This window comes from Bactrocera neohumeralis, chromosome 6 (genome assembly GCF_024586455.1).
Source record: "Bactrocera neohumeralis isolate Rockhampton chromosome 6, APGP_CSIRO_Bneo_wtdbg2-racon-allhic-juicebox.fasta_v2, whole genome shotgun sequence".
Classification (NCBI taxonomy): Eukaryota; Metazoa; Arthropoda; class Insecta; order Diptera; family Tephritidae; genus Bactrocera; species Bactrocera neohumeralis.
Window position 1 is genome coordinate 23,739,773 of NC_065923.1, and position 21,641 is coordinate 23,761,413.

A 21,641-nucleotide genomic window follows, 5' to 3' on the forward strand; every position below is an offset into this window, starting at 1 on the left:
CAATTTGTTTCGTCAACAGCAACATCAGCATGCATAGAGTTAGACCGGTGAGCATTTATCAAAATAAATTGCCATGTTGAAGTTTCTGCTCATTAATTTAATAAATATTCCCTGTCCAATTGCTTGCTGCTGGTTTTGTTTCCTTCCTTTGTGATTTTCGGTCGGTTGTTTTCATTGCATTATTTCCGGCTAAACTCGCACAGTGGTGTGTTTTGAACAAAATTCATATAGAAAGCTATGTTTTGAAGAGAAAAGAAAGAAGAAGAGTTAACTTTCGCTGCAAGGAAGCTTTGATAAGGAAAACAAATCTTTTAAAACATTTAGTTCCTGATTTTTATCGGTCAGCTGGGATGGCAGCTATGTGATATAGTCCAATCTGTATAATTTGTCTGGAAATTTTAGCGCTGCCTTGGATAATAATCTATGGCAGATTTCGTGAAGATAATTTGTCAAATAAAAAAGTTTTCCATGCAAGGACCAGAGTTTGATCGGTCAGTTTGATTAGCAGCTATATCCTATAGTCGTCCGATACCGATGGTTCCAACAAATGAGCAGTTTCTTCGAAGAAAAAAACATGTGTAAAATTTTGGATCCACATCTCGAAAAGTGAAAGACTAATTCGCGTATATACAAAAAGACAGACGGGTATGGTTAAATCTGCTCCACTTGTGACGTGAATCATATATATATACATATATTTTATAGGGTCTTCGACGTTTCTTCTTGGTTTCAAAAAAAGGAAATATTAAATATTTTTTCATAATTTATTCTTCAAAATCTATGTCGTCCCCCATCAAATATTCACCAACGGCATTTGGCATTTTGGTGGTGCAAAAACCCAGAGTTGTCATAGCACTCAAATAATATTTAATGTTGACAACTTGGCCGTCGGAGTTCGGAGAAAACAACACCTTGATTTTTGAGCGGCTTTGCCGTGGTTATTCGCCTTCGGATCACCTTTGCCACGATATTCGGTCGATTGATAGTCTGTTGCCGCGTCGTAATCATAGATCCAAGGCTTATCGCCAGTAATAATACGCTTCATGGCATCCTGGTTGTCGGAGGGTATTGTTTCACTGACGTTAACGCGACGCATTCGTGTTTCTACTTTTCTTAGGCGCAAATAATATTTAATTATCTTGATCCCCACGATATTCCAACACCACCAGTAAGATCTTTGACTCTTACTCGTCGATTTTCAAGCACTAGTTCTTTTATTTTATTGACACCAGTTGATGTTGATAGGCCTCCCGGAAGTGGTTCTCGAGCCACTTTGAATAAGTTGTACTAATCAAAAACACTTGCTCGCGACAAACAAATAAATTAAAAAGTCTTATTATTTTTGACCACATATTGTTATCTGAAATTATTAAGATCCCCAACGTTCTTTTGGCAAGGAGGTGGAAACTCTGAAACGATTTAACCCAGAAACCCATTGAACTTATCCATATGTAATGATCCCCGCAACAAAACTAGAGTTTGATTTGATTTTGGATAACTCTTTTAGATAGAAGACGGCCCGATTATGCCTATTTTGAGGTAGTAAAATGGAATGCTTTTCATGAGGTCGAATGAAAAAAAAATACTCCATAATAACATCATCGAAAAACTTAAAACGAAAGTATTGGAAAATTGACTCATGGTCGATTCAACACAAGATTTGATCAATTTAAGTTTGCTCAAAAACATATTTTCATACTATATGTTTGGGTTCTAGTTCCTCAATACATTTATAGCTTAAGGTTTTGTAAAAATATGATGAAGTCAATGCAAACTCGTACCAAATCAAACTTAAAAGAATTTTAATCTTTTGCAGAAACAACGTCGAGGAGAAGTTACAACTTGACTATTTAGCTGAAGACCCTTCCTTTATCAAACATATCATTAATGGCGATGAAACGTGTGTTATGTTATGATAATGATTGTCCAACAGTCTATCGAATGATGTTCCAAAACTGAGGCGAAATCGAAAACAACAAATTTGCTGAAGATACTGGGAAGACTTTGTGGATAAAAATTGGATTAAGCGCTGGCTTATTTGAAGACGAAATAAATTATTATATAATAATTATTAATTATTATTTGTATTAGAATACATGAAAAAGTGAATTCAATTTGAGAATATGGTATATACCGTATCTATTATATTTTCTGGTTACTCCTTAGATATGATTCTGAGGTGGTTTTATGCATCCTTCTTCGAGATTAACGTAGATAATTATCAAAGAAGACAATTAATAACTATTTTTCTGATGTAATATTAAATTATAATTAACATGACATAATCTGATTTTACAAAAAAATATATGTTTTCCAAACTATCTATCAACCGGAAATCCTACTTTGACCCACTGTACGGTGTAGACCCTATAAATAGTAACTTTGTTGCGGCAATAAGCAGAAAATATTATTTTTATGCTTATTTATGTACATACATACATACATATGCACAAATACAGCCTACATACATTTAGAATGAAATTATTAGTTATATATAATTCTGTGTAATCACGAATGCATGACTGAATTGCGCCATGAATGGCGTAGGCAAAACACTCAAATTCGCAATATAATATATAATAAATGTCAAATAGTATTTGCAACGACCGACAACTATCTGAATAGATAGGGGGTGGGTGGGCGTAATGCATAATCGTGGGATTATAAATGCCATTAAAAATGTACAAAGTAAATAAATCAAAATGATTTATTATTCGCGTGTGTGCTGCCGCAGCCGCAGCCCGCGTTTAGACGCCAATATTGCCACAGCTGACAAATAAGCGCGCAGACCGTGTTAATGCCGAGCAAATATGACATTCATTTGTAATTGGTAAAATCTATGGGGACCTTGAAAACGTTCACGCGGCTGCCTAAATTAGAGATGCTCGTTCTGAGGATGACATTTGAGTATTTGTGATCGATTTGTGTATTCACACCTATGTACATATGTGGCAAGGACATCAAAAAAGGTATTTTGTGGGAGCAGTGTTTTTGAAGCGGCTTAATTGATTTTGTCTCTGCAGTTGTTGGGTGAGAGTTCAGTTACTTAGCTGAACTTCGCTGTATGTTTAAATGTTGGATGATAAGGCGGTGTTCAGATCTTCGAATTCATTTTTGCAGAGCATTGAATAAGTAAGTTCAAGGAGAAAAAAACTAGAGACTTTTTAAGCTATCATTCGTATTCTTCGCTCCGCAATGTAGTTAAACTAGCGCTACAAAAAATTGATAGGTTTCCAAGGGCTTTATGCCCCTCCAGATTTGGTAATACCTGTAAGTCACCATAGAAGATTTTTTTCTGAGTCGGCTAATATTTTGTAACAGTTATTGCTTATAAAGGGTGATCCACCTCGAGGTTCCCTAGTTTTTTAAAATTAATGTGAAGTTTTTATTATCATTCGAAAGAACATTCTTTGACCTTTATGTTTTGAAGATTATCTCTTTCAAAGGTTGGACGCGGCTACGTCTCAGATGGTCCGTTGAGTGCAACTTCCGATGACTCGTTCGAGCATTTCGACTGGTAACTGGCGAATGACACGCGTGATGCTTCGCCCTAAGGCCTGAATCGAAGCGGGATTGTACGCATAAACTTTAGATTTTACAAATCCTTATAGAAAAAAGTATAACGCTGTGATATAACACGATATTGGTGGCCAAGCGACCGACCCAAAACGTGAAATTATCTGCTCATCGAACTGTTCTCTCAATAAATCCATTAATTGACGCAATATTTGGGAAGTAGCACCGACTTGTTGAAACCAAATGTCGAAGAGATTACAAGCTTCAAATTTAAGTCATAAAATAGTCGGTTATTTGATGCAATAACGGTTGCCATTGACGGTTACGTTCTCTTCTCGGCATCAATTCTGAAGAAATATGTTCCGATAATTCCACCGGCAAACTACACCAAACTATTGTTCTTTCTGGGTGAAATAACAGCTCCTGAATCTGTTGAGATTGCTCTTCGTCCTAAATGCCAATTCTTGTATTCATTGAGCCAGAAATGGGCCTCATCGCAGAACAAAAATTGGTTCGAAAGAGTCGAATCTTCTTGGAACTTTTCAAGAGCTCACAGAGCGAAGCGATAACTCTTGGGAAGGTCGAGCGGCTTCAGTTCTTTCATAAGCTGTATTATCTCGTCGTAAAATGCGCCAAATCGTTCCATACGTCAATATTTTTCGTGTTTTTTTCCCAAAATATTATTAATCTTCTACTTTGTTTTACTTACAGTATAGTGGAGGCTTTCTCAACACCCTCGGTTATATCCTCGATCATTGTATGAAAGATCGTAATGTCATTTATAGCGATGTTACTTTAAATATTGGGGTTGTCTTACAAGCATCATTTTAGGTGAATATCTGGCACTGACCTTCATCTTAGGAGATCTTTGAGTCACTTTTCTGGCTGACCGTATCGATATTTATATTTTTCGGTTTTATTTCCTTCGTGAATGTTCTTACAGTTTAAATATCCTGGAGGCGATTAATTATTTCACCAACACCCTCGGTTATATCCTCGATCATTGTATGAAAGATCGTAATGTCATTTAACCAAAATAGATCTATAAAGAAACGTTGAGATCCTCTGGTATCTTCCTGATGCCAACACGACGATGTTTTTAAATATCGGGAACATTTCTTATTTTGTAAGCATCAATAGGAAAAAAAATTACACACAAACTCACAGTTCAATTTGAATTGACACTTTTCTTAACAGATCTTTGGTTCATTTTGGCCAACCGTATCGATAGTTCTTACATTGTAATCCGGGCTCGATATTTATTTTCTTATATTTTAGGTTTGCTTTAAAGCAATGGCCTAGTTGATTCTTTCGATATTTATATATTCATAATCTCTAATTAATGTTCTCACAATTGGCTTTAAATTGTCATTATTCTTAAATCTTATAAAAGATTTGCATTGCTTTGCAAAAACAATGAATTGAAGAGTACTTTCCTCTCTGTTTTAGGGCTTGGCTGGTCCCATATTCTCTATAGTTGAACTTAATATGGTTTAAGAGATTAATTCTTGCAATTAAGGCGAAATCTTCCGGTACCAACAATAAGAACTCTCTAACCTGCTTTTATCCAAATAGTATAGCTTATTGAAGCTAACACAATTTGCTGATTTTTTTCAATTCCTTTATTTCTTTATATTTTATATCCGCTGTGCTAACATTCTCCGCCTACTTTTGCATATTGTTGTATTACAAAATTCCAATTCTTTCAATACGCGCACCAGAAGTGCAAGCAGATTTCACAAATTTACTCGCTTGCCTCACTTTAAACACATTTACTCATTGTGCCCATCATTCCAAGATGTTTCGAGCGCAACTAGACGCCTCCAAGGGGTGTCTATCAAATGCGACATTGCCGCGCGTAAATCAGGGCAACCCACATGTGGTTTTGTCGGCGGCAGCGAAATGTGCATGAATTTTATAAAAAAATGTCGCCACGTTCTTTTGAGAACCACCTAAATTAGAGAAGGTACCGTATGGGTGTGAAATCGTCGCCTGTCAGCGTCAGGGTGCTCAACACCCTCATAAATAAGTATGCATGTATTCGAAAGCACTTTCCGGCAAGCAGTAGGTATGTATCCGACGAAGTGAAGCGCGAATGTAATCGTAAACTTTACAACTGTCATTGCTTATAAGTATAACTCTTAACTTACGTAAGTAGCGTTACATGTGTACAATTTTGTTGGTATGTATGCATATATTATGTTTTCGAAGCTTTGAAGGATAAAATTTAAATATTTTTATGTGGAATACGAGGTGTGGTACACATCTTTTTGGAATGAAAAGTCTTAGTGGTATTATAAGTAGTAGGTAATGCCGATCTTAGCGGATTTATTGAGCAACTTAGGAAATTCTTAAAAAAGTTGGCAAACTGGCGATAATGAAGACGGCGTTCCAGTATTGACAAAATGTCTGTTGACCTGAATTTTAGATTAGATTGGGTTATAAACCGATCTTTACAGGAATCTCACTTTGCCGGTCCGTTGTGATACCTAAAACTCCAAAATATTGATCAGAAAGCCCCTTACTATATATTGGTTTGCCGAACATACAATTGCTGAGATGTTTCAACATCGCTGAACAAACCTTTATTAATACATGATACCTTTGACAATTTGAGTCGGACAATATTTTTAGCTTTTCCTGTCCAGTTAAAAATTCTATGTTTGCGGCAATGTGGATTTTGCTCAAGATAAGTGGTTAAACGGATCTTCTGCGTTCTATTACAGGAGCTGATCGTCAACGCATTCTAAGCGTACACGAGGTACAAAGGTCCAGTACTAAAACGCAAGAGGACAGCGGAGAATCAACTCATTCCCACTCTGATGTGAAAGGTACAAGGGTGTCCCTTCTTGATATCTCTTCAGCTTTGCAAAGTCCGGCGATTTAACTATAACCAGGCATCATATCGTTTCAGAGCCTGATAATGAAATAGCTTTGATGTTGTAGTCGGGAAAGACAATCCTTGACTAACTTTGAGCGCATAGTTAGCCAACTCTATGCTAATATTGCCATTTTGACGACGGAGTGAATGCTCACTGCTCTGAAAGAAGCTACTTTTTATAGCAGTAAGTCTACTGCTACCCTATTAGCGGTCACTACAGTAGTCCTGTAGTCTAAAGTTGAGCTTTGACGCTTCCGTTAAGAAGCTTACTGCGCTTCTTCCTCAGCGACTTCTCCCCATCCACAAATTCACTAGCATGTGCGCAAAGAAAGCCACAAGGAGCAGGCTCTGGAAGGCAGTGGTCAAAATTCTCGAGAAATGTAGTTGAAGTAACGGAGAATTTTTGTGTGTGTCTGTTTGGATCCTTTCATATAACCAGCTTTCCTTAGCCTAACAGCTACCTTCACAGCAATGAACCTGTTGGTAATATCCAAGGAGTTTTTATATTAAAACTAACAAAAATAATCTTGGGGTTAAGTTCACAACGAGTTAGCTTATTTTATTATGCTTTTTTAATTACTTTTATTAAAGTTAACTACTCCAGATTGGACAAAGAAGCGAAGCAAATGAATCTGGAAGTGAACAAGGGCAAGATGAAATATCTCCTGGCATCAAACAAACAGTCGTCGCGCTCGTTACGTGGCTCGTATGTCACAGTCACAGTCACGTTGAGAGTCATAACTTCGAAGTCTTAGATTAACACCAACAACAATGGCAACCTCGAAATCCAACGCAGAATAACTCTTGCCAACAGACTGAGTAGGCAATTGAGAAGTCCTCTCTGGATGAACAAAAACCAAACTCTATGACTCCTTCATTATTCGCGTCGTGGACGATATTAACATTTGATGAGTCGGCGTTACGAGTTTTCGAGAGAAAAGATCTGCGAAAGATTTATGGTTCTTTGCTCATTGGCAACGGCGAATACCGGAGTCGATGGAACGATGAGTTGTACGAGATATGCGATGCCAATCGTTGGATATATGGAGTATGGAATTATCGAAATGGGTGCCGTATTTTCGTGTTAAGTCCGTAATGCCAGAAACATAAAAGTCCAAGAGCTAAATCCTTGCCAAATAAAAACCTGGATCAGTACAATGTGCGTTGAATTGACTGTAAATGGAACTGCTAGATTAACCAGCCTACTTATCTGCAGTCTAACGTTACCTAAAAACGGAATAAGCCGAGCTATAGAATGTTTATGGATGGAACCGTTACATAGATAGATTTCCAACTCCTCTTGTGATATGTCAATGGCGCTCAAAAGCTCAGAAGATTGCTTTGGGATTTTAGAAATAGTTAATTGTGAAGTAGTTGCGTTTAAATTTGACGGAAGTTTGTCGTGTAATCGTCGGATCTTAGTAGACTTAGACGCGGTTTCAGGAACTGAAAAGTGTTACATATAGATTTGTGCTTACAAGTTCTTTATGTAAATGTCCATACTTCCACAATTAAGCTATTTTTATATGTGAACCCCATTAGTAATTTCAAAACCATTAAAAAACTGGCAGCCCTCGTATTTCTATCGATTTTTTAGCCACAATATTTGCATACCCTTCAAATTGGTGTTCAACAAAGCACACTTACGCCTTTAAGGGTTTAGATTTAAGACTGCAATCTGGCTTAAATGCAGATATAACCATATACATACATACGTATATATATGCTGTATATGTATATCCATAAATAAATATATTAAAATACTGTATTGAGGCATCTAAGTTATGGGCGGCGCATAAAAACCCGCCGCTTGAATGCCTGGCGGAGGCGATAAACTCAAGTAGTTAGTAGTAAAAGTGTGGTTATGTGAAATTTTAAACAAGCAAGCCCGGTTTGTGTGGCTGCGTGTGTGTCGTCGCATGTTTAGTATCAAAAATCACGCGTGCAAAAAAAAAAAAATATAAAAATAAAATAAATAAATTTATAAGAAAGGAGAAGAAAATCGACGGAAGTAAAAACTTAAAAAGGAAACGGAAGTGGATTTGAATTTAAATACGTTATTATTATGAATGTGAATTTGCATGTTTATGAAGCAAAGCACGTACTCGCAAAAGTCCGCATGGCGTGTGTTGGCAGCGCAAGGAAAAACCAACGAGTATGATGGACTAAAAGGATGGTAATGGAAATTATGCAAAAATATATACATTTTATATTAGGGTGGTACATAAATGTGGAAAATAAAAATTGTATAGTTGTGTTTCATGAGTTTTGATACTGAGGAGAAAAGTAATTATTAGGGTGATCACTTAAAGTGTGAATAAAATATTTTATATATCATATTTTTCAAATCTTAGATTTTTAATGAATCTTCTTCGTGCTACTTAAATGTACGAAAAAAAAAATTTTATTGTGGTGTTTAATGAGTTTTAATACTGAGTGGAAAAGTGTTGAGAATGCTGATTGTTAGGGTGATTCTTAAGTTCCGAAATATTTTTTTTTATTTTAAATTCTTTAAACCTTAGGTTTTAAGTCAATATATTAAACAAGCACTTTGAAAGGTAATGTAAGTTATGAAAAAAGGTAGTTTTTTGGCGTATTAGGGTGATACTTAAATGTGGAAAGTAAAATTTTTGAATTAATGTTTCATAAGTTTTAATACTGAGTGGAGAAGTATATGGAAAACTGATTATTAGCGCGGTTCTTAAGGTGTGAAATGTATTTTTTTTTTAATTTTTTAAGCCTTAAGTTTTAAGTGAATATACCTTTTTTTAAGTTTTTAGACGTATTATGGTGGTACTTAAATGTGGAAAAGAAAATTTTTGCGGTGATCGTTTTTGAATGCTAATTCTGGGGAGAAAAACTTATTATTAGGGTGGTCTTTTAGAGTTGTTAAGAGTTTTTGAAATATTATTTTCCTCAAACCTTATATTTTAGGTGAGTCTACTTCGCATAATTTTAAAAAATTATGTAAAAGTCTATAATTTCTATGTACATTAGGGTGGTACCTAAAATTTAATTTACAAATTTTTCAATATTATTTCATGAGCCCTAATTCTGCAAAAAGCACGACTTATGCTACAGATAAAGGTGTTTCTTAAAATTATGGAATATTTTTTTACATGCGATATTTCTTGAACTCTAAGTTTTAATTGAATATGCTTTAAATTATTATAAAAATTATGTAAAAATATATAACATGTTAGGGTGGTTCTTAATAATTTTTTATACAATTATTTATATTAAAAACACATTTTTAAATTTTTTAAAATTATTTTAGGTTAGTTGAACTATTGAGACTTGGGTGACCCAGCTATTTTCCTCCAAAATAAATTTTAAATTAATTTTTATAAATAATACCTTTTTATCTAGTGAGTCCAAAAAATCTTAAAACTATGTTTTTTTGTTTTTAATTTTTACAGGTTAGTTCAACTATTGAGACTACTGACCGACCTATTTTTATCCAAAATAAATTTTAAATTCGATTTTTTACAAAATTTTGATATAATGACAATCACCAATCTACAAAATCTTAAAATAAAATTCATTTAGAACCACCCTAACACATAACAGCCACACCCTTGTAAACAATTGTTGCATTGGTTGGAGGAAAAATGCAATTCCTCAAATGAAAGTGTGCTAAAGAATGCCATAAAACTAGAGTAATATGTCAGTCTTTGTTGTCCATGCACACACACACAAACATATACTTATACACACACACTTACATATGAAGGAAACTAGTTGCAAATTGAAAAGCTCTTCTGTGCATGCTTAATGTTGCATGAATGTGGTTGATGTTTATGCAAGTGGAAGATGAGTTTGAGATGTCCGAGTTTTCTTGGCATGTGCAAATTAAGCATAATAAATCGGACTTAATGTCTGTGTGCCTGTATATATTTACTATTTATATATACTTATGATTATGAGTTTGAAAAATGTGCACGTTAATGGAAAACCATAAATAAAATGGGTTCTTTGTACAACAAGCGAGGTTGTTTATCTTGCCAAGCCATGAGATATTTTCTGTTTGCTCTATTAAAGATTTTGATTAAAAAATGGAATAATTTTGTAATCAATTCTCTAAGGAGAATAAAGTATCGGTGCTTCTGAGGGAGTGGTAATAGTTGCTAGACTATACTAACGGCGGCGAGAGCAATTATTATGCTAGTTGCGATTCTTACTCATCTAAGAAGTCTACAGGCATGGCTGAAAGAGAGGGAGTAAATCGACAATGCATCGCCGGAAGCGGTCAATACAGCTCTGAATAGGTTTGGGGTAGAATCGAGCTTTAAGCATCTTACCTTCAAACTTCTCTTTGACAGAACAATCGCGGCGAAGTAGCTAAGGGTGGGGTTCTCACCAAAGTTAGTTCTTTGGTATATGAAACTGTGGTGGAAGGCGCTGGAAATGACTACAGTCGCGAAAAATTTGGAGGGTATTCAACGCCAAAACCTTAAGAGATTTGTGCAATTTGCAAGAAAGGTAGGCTTAAAGAATTTTAAATTGAATCTTTCTAAACGATAAACCATCTGATCAAATTTAACCTAAACCCAAATACCTTGTGCAAGTACCTTTTCACATATGTCAATATAATCGCCTTCATAAGTCACGACTCGACAGAAAAAGTGGGTCCCCACAATCTGTGCCAATCTTGGAAAAGCCTCTTTAATATTGCGTACAAGGTCCTATTAAGAATAGTGTGTGAAAGACTGAAACCCACCGTCAATAAACTGATTGGTTCTAATCAGTGTGCCTTTAGACCTGGAAAATTTACTATCGATCAGATTTTCATCATGCACCAAGTTTTGGAAAAGACCTGTGAAAGGAAGATCGACACACACGACATCTTCGTCATATTAAAGCCGCCCTTGACAGCACGAAAAGGAACTGCCTCTATATCGCTATGTCTCAACTTGGTATACCGCAATGCTAATGAAGCTTAAACAACACCAAAAGATCCGTCAAAATCAGGAAAGGCAACCGCTCCATTAATTCTGTAGACTGGATAAGGAAGCAAAGCGTATTTGTGAATGAGTACAAGACGAAATATCTCCTGTCATCATCCCATTCGCGACTTGGCTCTCTCGTCAGTATAGATAATTTCACTTATCTTGAAACCAGCATTACCACCAACAACAACGTCAGCATCGAAATCTAACGCGAATAACTCTTGCTAATAGGTGCTACTTCTGACTGAGTAGGCAATTGAAAAGTAAAGTTCTCTCTCGACGAACAATTCCATTCTGCTATATGGTGAGCAGGCATGAACAATGACAATATCATGAGTAGCCCTTAGAAGTGTACGAGAGAAAGGTTTTGCCGAGACTTGGGTGTACAAGATATATGACGACATTGACATAGAGCAGCGAATCAACATGATGAGAATACTTCATCTTTGAAAGATGCCAGGAGAAGCAGAGGAAGACTTCCACTCCGTTGGAGATATCGAGTGGGAAAGTACCTGACTGCACTTGGTATCCTGAATTGGCACCAAATAGCGGTAAGAAAAAACAAATGACGTGCTGTTGTTAACTCGGCTATAACCTCGTAGGAGGTGTTTACGCCAGAAAGATCTTAACAAAGGGAGCAGGGAGCCCAGAGAAAAAGCTTATGATTTCATATAATGGATGGATACTGCCATAATTCCCGAAAGCTTTCATGTATTGCAGTCAGGTACTTGCTACTCGGACTTAGTTAATGCTTGCGGTTTTTTATAAGGTAGAAGTAATATAGGATCGGTTTCAATATCTATTCAGAGGAAAATCTACAGTATAAGTTTTAGAGCTTTCATATTTTACAAGTATGCTGAAATTTCATATTATTATTATTGCGATTTTGATAAATTTAGCTACAATTCGGAGCTTCTATATTTTTAAGTTTTTAAAAATCCAGAGCTTTTTTTAAATTTAACTACAGTCAAGAGTTTCTACATTTAATTTACTTAAATGTAACCAAATGTAGCGTTTTCATACTTTTCGAAAGTTCGACTTCAGTATAGAGCTTTCATAATCTATTAAAAATACATAGGAAGTGCAGTGTCTCCATATTAAAAAAATTCAAAGCTTTCATATTTAAATTATTAAAGGGATAAAATGAAAAGTTTTCATACTTCCTTCACCAATATAGAGCTTTCATAAATTATTAAGATTTACGAAACATTCAGAGCTTTCATGTATTATTAAAGTTTGACTGCCTTGTAGAGCTTTCATATTCTATAGAAATTTTTATATAAATCGGACTTGCTCAGCGCGATTGTTGCGGGACCTTTCTCTTTTTAATTACCTCAACTCGTTCCTACCGGCTCAGCGCTTGGCTTTATTGCTTACAATATTTCCTACCCAAATGCAATTAAGCAATTTATTTTACAATCTTTTTCATCCGGGCTGGATTCACAGAGCGATGGTTCAACGGTTGCGAGTAGTTCAGCGTAGTTTTAATGAACCTTTTGAGACTTTGGTGAGTCGTCGTCACAAAAGCATGAAAAGTTTCGCAAAAGCTTTTATGCACAAACCTACCTACGTACATATAAATATATATATATTTTTATTTATCAAAGCCAACACGAATGGGGTGTGGTACACAGGCGATTGCCTTGCAAAGCCACGCTTGTAAAGCGCAAAAAACCGAAAGAAAGAGAAAATACCGTTAAATAATTTTTTAATTAACTGCGCCATTAGGCATCGCAAATGCATTGAATGCAGTTAACCGAGTTAAAAATGACGTCGCCTTTGCTTCAGCCTGCCTCGCTCTTGCCCCTCTCCCACCGCTCGTCCTCGCTGCTCCTTTCAATGCGCCGTTCAACTGCATTCCCTTGAACGCGTTCGCTTCGAGCACACAATCGGCAGGCAGCTATTGAGAGGCGGCAATTGAGCGGTTATGTATACGCTTATGGGTGTGTCTGTGCGTGGTTGCAGAGTTGATTCTTCGTGCGAATTAACCTTGGTCTAACTAGTATGAGAATTTTAAAGTAATTATAATTAGGAGTGAATTAAAAATGCGCGTGGCGATTTGAATGCTTGCGCTTAGCATTTTTTTTCTCGCTGAAAATTGAATAATATTTAATTGAAAGTGTAAAGTGAAGAAAGGATATTCATTAAGACGTCTCAATGGGGTTTCGCTCACTTTTTATTTGAGGCGAAATGGCTTAATATGTTTTGATTGCTGTTGCCACAAAGCACAGAGATTTCTTTCATCAAAACACGAAGCGTACAAAAGCGTTTATGTTTTGAATGGCTTCAGCGCCGAATGAATGGACCGAAAAGATTGTAAACAGACGTTTAGTTTTGAGCATTATTCATAAATAAGATCTTTGTATATTGCTTCATTCTATTAGGTGTGATAAAGGATTTAGGCTAGTCTCTTCGTTTATTAATTTAATTGAAAGGTAATTTAATTTTTTAGTGCGCAAATATCTGAGTTCTCCTATGTTTTGGTTCATTTGGTCTGTTGTCAAGGACTGAAATTTGGGTTTGGCCTGAGTAGAACTATGAGACTGGTTCCAAAACGTTCATTGAGCTCCATCCTAAATCTTAGTAGCTCGGAGCTAAATCTACGGTAGCCGTCGTTAAAGCTGGATATACAAGTAGTTACAATATAGAAATATACTCAACATGACAATGGATTCTTTGTTACTAGAACATACCCAGAATGGTAATGAGAAACAAGTTTGCAATATTTGGAAAGCTCAGCCGACCTTCTTTCCACTTTTACTACTCTCTCTTTTCCGAGTTTACAACAGCGCGCCAGAATGTTCTTCCTTTACGCTTTTTGGCGCCAATTGGAGATTCCAAGTGTATCCGGGTCCTTCTCCACCTGGTCTTTCCAGTGGAGGTCTTCCACTGCTTCCCCTGGCGGGTACTGCGTCGAATACTATCAGAGCTGGAGTGTTTTTATCCATTCCCACAACATGCGGCAGCGTCGTCTCTTCAATACTATCAGAGATTCTATCGACCGCCAATGCGCAAAGGACCAGAAATCGTCCGCTGAACTTTTCTCTGGAAAACTCGTAAGAACGAATCAGATGTTGTCCTCGTGCCTCTTGTAGACTTTGGTGTTTGATCGTCGAGAGAGGACTTTACTTATTTTGGAGAAAACTTGAAAGGGAAGGTAGAAACTACTTCACATAATTAAAGTTTGCGTCCAGCCAGAGTATAGAGAAAGTAGTTCGAACCACTGTATGGCAATTAAGCATTGAAAGCCGGCTTGCTGAACAATAAAAAACTTTCGAATGCAACCTTGGCATTCGACTTATTATCATTCAAGTAATACATGAAGTTCTATTGGCATCATGTCTTTGCTTAGGTTTCAATTCACGAGGTTCAGACATTAGCTTATTACAAAATCTATTCGACCTAACGCAGAAACTCAGAGAAGACGGCATATACAACTGAGAAATTGATAACTGCTAGAAGAGGAGAGTTTTGAACCGAAGACACGACCTTTCGTAGCTTCGGTGGCGAGATATACATTTACATAGAAGAAATTTAGCCGGAATACCAATAGGTTTCGCTGTCGAAAAAGCCTTCTCTTACAACGTGGATCACAAGAGGAGCTTCGCCTTCAGTAAGGCTAGCATTTCTCCACTTGTAGGGCTTTTAATCGTTCGTTGACCTATCCGTGTCTACGAGGTTAGGTTGTGAAGCATTGTTAAGGTCCTGTTTAGAAGTTGTTTGGAAGAAGATGAGGTAGAATGATCTCAATACCTCCGTTTTGGCTGTCCAACTTTTTCAAAATCAAGACTTGGGAGCTCACAGTTCCAGACATCCCGCTGAGCTGTTTGAAATCGCAATAGTAAATCGCCTTAGCAGATTTGTATTGATCGCAAGACGTTTTGTCGACTTATACGATCTGATTACAGGGGTTCTATTTTATGGCTTCACAGAGGAGTAGAGAGGTCCAATTGCGATCATCTTCCTGAGAATCAGCCATTTAATCTAACCTAAACTATCTTTGACGGAATATAATGCAACGTAGAGGCAGTACCATGGCTTACATGTGACGGTCTTCACTATAAACTATACCAGCGCTTTCTTATACGCAATCTTAGAGGAACACAACAAGTTTTAGATCATTAGCAGTATTCTACGACATATTTTGGTCGCCAGTTTTGGCCTTCCAGTTGTTTCTGAACTAAGTACTTTGTATTTCGTCTTCAAGCGATAAGTAACAGACTGCCTTTCCGGATGTGCAGTGCTCCGACTTCTAAGTTTTCGTTGAATTTAGTATATTGAAAGACTTTGGTATTTCTATCACAGGAGAAGCGGAATGGATCACCTTTCTTAATCAGTAGGATGAATCGATGAATGAAATTTCTTGGTCGCTGTCAATCTGTCTACGTTTTCCACTTCCCTTATTGGTGAACTCAAAGCCATTATATTTACTAAAAAATTCTTAAACTATGTCCACCTAGACATCGAATTCACTATAAGAGATAAAGTATTCCTGAGTTCAGTGCTTTTGACTAACGAGTGAAGAGCAGCTTGCACCTCTCTGATTACCAATCAACGGTCATGTGGCTACTTCTACCTAAGTTGGATTAAAATATTAGCCGCCAGACAGACATGTGCTACTCGTCCAGTCATAGACGACACCCTTTAATTGTTGACCGTAACATGGTTGAATTTAAGGTCTTGTCTGCGGCAGGGATGACCACTCATGTATAAATCTATGTGAATGGGGCTGCCTGTTTGTTTTTAATATGAATTTATGCTTGCTAGTTATCATTAATCACCTTATGAATTCATTACATACTCCGAACATGGACTCAGCAGCGCCGTAGACACTTAACACACATACTATATTACTAGTCGTAGATGGAATGTATGGGAGTTTGTCGAAATGGAAATGCAAGCAACGCTGTGATGTGACAGTAAATTTCAGACAACAAATGCTCCAGCGCACAACGAACACGCTGAAGATTCACGCCGGCTAGAGGATGTCGCACATACCGAATGGAACTGGCAGAGAAGGGAAGGTGATGCTACACGTACGGGTCGGACACAATCTAACAACGGATAATGTCCTTCATGCTCATGTTGACCATGTAAATGTAGCTTTTCTGACTAGTTGATGGGGGAAGAATCCATGTGTAAGTATGTTTGTTGATTACTGTGTGCATAGCTACGTTACCTATGTGGCATAACGGTATTTTTTTTCTCTCGAAAATGTGTGTGGTGTCAGCGTCGACGAGGTCATAAGTATTCATGTCGGAAAGTGCAGCTAACAACACCATTAATATGTGCAAAAATACAGCAAACATACAAACATATGTACACTCGTGATATATAGCGTCTAACTACCTCCTAGAGAAATTAGTTGCGTTGCCAATTAAGACGAACCAAAATTTGGTTTATAACTGTTTGGCTACTGACCGGAGCCCGGCATTTGGTTAATTGTTAAGACAAAACTTTGATTTTTATCCGAAGAGGCTGTGAAGATAAAATCCAAATGCTAAAGTAGTCTCAGGTATGTTCAGAATGTACTTCAGCATCTGTAAATATCACCAAGAATAAGCTTAAGCTAAAAAATGTGTTTGATTTACTTATCATAATATTTACTCTCATAATATTGTGTAGAAGAAACAGAAGGCCGAGAAAAAATCAGAGGGATATAGCACTTAAATGAGGATCTAGCATATCTAGAAAAGATTGTAATATTGCAGAAAATCACACTAATCCGATCTGATCAATATGTTTTGAGATTGTAGCGTTGCCTTGGAAATAATTCAGTTTGGTCCTTTGCGATTCCAGATGGAGTTCAGTTGCTAAGTTCAAGAGTATTCATCTTTCAGGATGCTTGCGCTTGACGCATGGGTTTCCCAACGTTGATCACTTTTTCGGGTGTTAGCCGGACACCATTCTTTGTAAATTCGTCCACTATTTTATTGCCCTCGATGCCTTTGTGGCCTGGAACCAGTAGAAGTGAAGTTGCTTGCCCTGGTTCACAAGACATTTCTGGCCGATACGCGATACGAGGTTACGTATATGTTGAATCTGGAATTGCCTGCAGGTTGAAATATACTGCAGTAGTCCGGCAACTTAAAAGGTTGTCTTATGCTTAACTCTGGACAGTTTATCCCCGCACCAACTCCATCCTCTATTTTCGTATAGAGTTTAGAGTGTTGCGTGTAGGTAACAAACCTTTACACTAGCCATCTTTTTCTACGTTTACTTTGAACCTTCTTTCCCAATTGAAAAGTGGAATCATGTAGTCGGTGTTTGCCCAGCCGCCATTAGCTACTGAGCTATGCCCGAAGGAACTATATGTAAATTCACCTGCAACCAGAAGTCCTCCCGCCGATTTTGCTCTGAATTTTTCAGCGATACGGTCTATAGGAGGCAGGTTTAGTACCAGTTTAAGAGCCGTTAATGAAGTTGTACTTACACTGTTCTTGTTGTCTTACACAAGCTGTGTAGCATCAGTACTTTAAGTATATGCAGGATCGCCAAGGTGCTAGAGTCCCTTAAGAAAACTCGCTTGCTTCTACTCACACGGCCTCGAAAGGACTGCCGGCGGCTGTTGGCTCATGACAAGTTACAACCTACTACATTTCAAATTGAACTGAACCTACGTCTGGTATTACTATGTATGGCGTGATAACCAACCACTATAACCTGAGCTACTAAATATGCTACCGTGGTTTGATATCTGAGGTTCCGACAAATGAGAGGAGAAAAAGACGTATGCGAAATTTCTGATCGATATCTTAAACACTAAGAGACTAAACTTCGGTTATAAACAAAGAGACGAACAGATAGATGTACTGTCAAATGAATACAGCTAAATTAACGAAGTTCGAGCTATGATAGGAGAAGCGGAAATGATTAGCCCTATAAAATGAAAAGATATACTCTCTGAACTAGTATTCCCCTTAATAGTAGTGATCGATATTTCGAGACCTTCTTTGCCATCATCAAGGCTCAACAGACACCACGTCTACGTTGACAGTAATTTAAGGGAATCATATGCCAATTTTCAGCATAGTATTGTGCGTGGGATAATCAGCAATATAATCTGGTATGCCCTTCTTCCTGATCAACGTCTATTGTTGCGCCCTGCTAGTTTCGAGTGATCCAACGCGAGTCAGATGTAACTATTTGAATACTATTTTTCTTAAAAAAAATTCTTTGTTTGTTGTAAGTGATGTTATTGCTAGCAAAACTGAGCCACTGTGTTGTTGTCGGCAGTCAAACGGAGCCTAGTGAGCTACGGCATGAACACTTTTTTCAAAAATTCACGTTCTATGTGCTCGCACTTCGCTCAACTTATGGACAACATATACGGCCTCCTGAGCGTACTATTCGCAACACCAACACCCATCTTGAGACCCAGTATTCATTACTGGATAATATTCGATCGAAAAGACCACGTCCAGCACGCAGGGAAGAAAATATAGCAGCTGTAGCTGAGAGTGTACATAAAGACCGTGGAGAGTCAATTCGACGACGTTCGCAGCAACTCTGACTAACCAGTGCAACGTCTTGGCACATTTTACGTCGAGATCTTAAATTGAAAGCGTACAAAATACAGCTTGTGCAATAACTGAAGCCGCTCGATCTTCCCAAGCGACATCGCTTCGCTCTATGAACTCTTGAAAAGTCAAAAGACGTCGGTTTTTGAACCAAGTTTTGTTCAGCGATGACACCCATTTCTGGCACGATGGGTATGTAAACAAGCGAAATTGCCACATTTGGGACGAAGAACAGCCTGAAGAAATTCAAGAACTGCCATTTGATCCAGAAAAAAACAACGATTGGTGTGGTTTGTGGGCCGGTAGAATCATCGGTATATATATCTTTAAAAATGATGCCGCTGCGAAAGTAACCGCCAATTGCGACCATTATCGCGCCATGATAACCTAATATTTGATGCTTGAAATTGAAGCTCGTGATATCGGCGACATTTTGTTTCAACAAGACGGATTCCATCCCATCAATCAATGGATTTATGAGAGATCACTTCGGTCAGTAGATAATTTCAAGTTTTGTGTCGGTCGACTGGCACCAAGATCAAGTGATATCACATCGTTAGACTTTTGCCTGTGGGGAGCCAAATTGCTCGAACTAGTCATCGAAAATTGTACGCAACGAATGGACCTTTTGGGACATAGCCGCGTTTGTAACAGATAATCTTCAAAAATAATTGAATGCTGATTATTTAAGTCTTCCTAAACGTAAGGCAAATTTTATATCAGACATAATTTTTCAGTATGGAAATGGATTCAGTATAACTTCACTGGTTTTTTAATGTAACGACATATTGTTTTTGTTTTTTTTTTTACTTTGTTTCTACAGAAATTAGTATTGTTAAGCTTATCTCTACCTCCACATTCTCCACATACAAACAGAAGTAAATAAATAAGTACATACAAATACATATATACAAAAGCATGAAACAAATTACTCTAATTACTTGACATATTATGCCATTTAATACCTTATTCTCGTATGTATAACCGAGTTTTGTTATCACATTGACCACACACACACACACACGCATTCAAATCATACCTACAAGAGCACCTACAAGATTACTTGTGCATAATCTCATGTGTTGGCTCACCAAAAGTTTGCGGTTAACAAACATAACACCTTTGACTTCGAGTGCTGTGCGAAAACTTTGCCGGAGATTTATGAGAAAAAGTAAGCGAATATCAAATTTAATGACCCACAAAGCTGTTGATATCATTTAAAAGCTAATGTGTGGTTTTGAGGTCGCATGCTTCTAAGAGCATTATTCATGTAGCACCACTTACAAACATATTTATTCAAAGGGTTGGTTTTGCACAAGAATTATTGAATAATAGGGAAAATGTTACACACATACTGACGCTTTAATGTACAATAGTGATTAATTTTGAGACTAGCCGGTAGGCAATTAGTAATTAAATCACATTAATTGAACTGTATTCAAAAGGGCCAAAAGTGTTTGCTCCTTGGATGAAATTGACAATAATGTTTTAGGGGTTTAGGATACAAATATTGAGTAGTTATCAGATATCAATGACTTCCACTTTTTTCTAAAGGACGATGGTGATCGGAGATGGTCTCTTGAGCTACACAGTTCGATTCCAATATACTTATAATTGTGAACAAACTGTGAATTCAAAGCCTCACATTTCAAATTGCAACACAGATTCAGAAGATTAAGTAATGTGTAAGGCTATGTGAACTATGGTTTGAATTGCGTACTAAACAATTTTGGTTTCGATGCTTATTAGATTTTTTGGACCTACATACATATGTATATCTATGACTTTAATGTATGGGAAGCAATATACTGAGTCGATAATGGAGTGCCATACAATTTTGTTGGAAAAAGCAATGAGTTAATTCCTACTCTGCGCTTAGCTTTACTTTCCAAAGCGAAATATATTAGGAGAAAATATGTATTATCTTGTTTTGTGATATTCTATAGGCGTATTGGATATATTTATATTGCAACCTATTATTGTCATATTTTCAGGTATACAAATCTTTCTGCTCATACAGAACATTATGATGTATAATTGAAATACTTCGGATAGAACAACAAGTGTCCGTCTGTTCAGCCGGATTTTACCTTTGGCTGTGCCGAAGCTATAATATTCTTCACAGGTATATTTTTAGAGCATAAAAAGATGTACTACTGTGCCCAAAAAATAACATTTGAGTTTAAACTGCGCGCGTCGAAGGATTTGGAGAATTATTTTTTTTTAGGTTGGTAGTACTGTCAGTCACATTTATGTCAAATTTCATGTCAAAATATTCATTAGTGCTTGAGATACGTGTCGTTTTGTGAGCTGCTAAAAGTGAGTTTTTCGTTTTTTGCGATGTCGAAATTTGTTGAGCAAAGAATTTGCATTAAATTTTGTTTACGGAATCAATTTTCTGCTGCGTATACGTTGAGGATGGTGCAGAAAGCTTTTGTTGATGAGGCTATGATTAAAAAAATGTTTACAAGTGGTATAGTGAGTACCAAGCCGGCCGTGAACGTGTCGAAGACGAAGAGCGTCCAGGGCGACCATCAACCTCAACCGACAAAGCTCACGTTCAACAAATCAAAGATTTGGTGTTGAAAAATCGTCGATTAACAATTAAACCCCTTGCTGATGAAGTTGGCATATCGAAAGGTTCAGCCAATACCATTTTGAAGGATGTTTTGGGCCTCAAGCGCGTTAAATCTCGACTGGTACCGCAAACATTGAATTTTTTGGAAAAAAGGCGTCGCGTTGAAGTGTGTGAAACGATGCTTTCCGACTACCAGG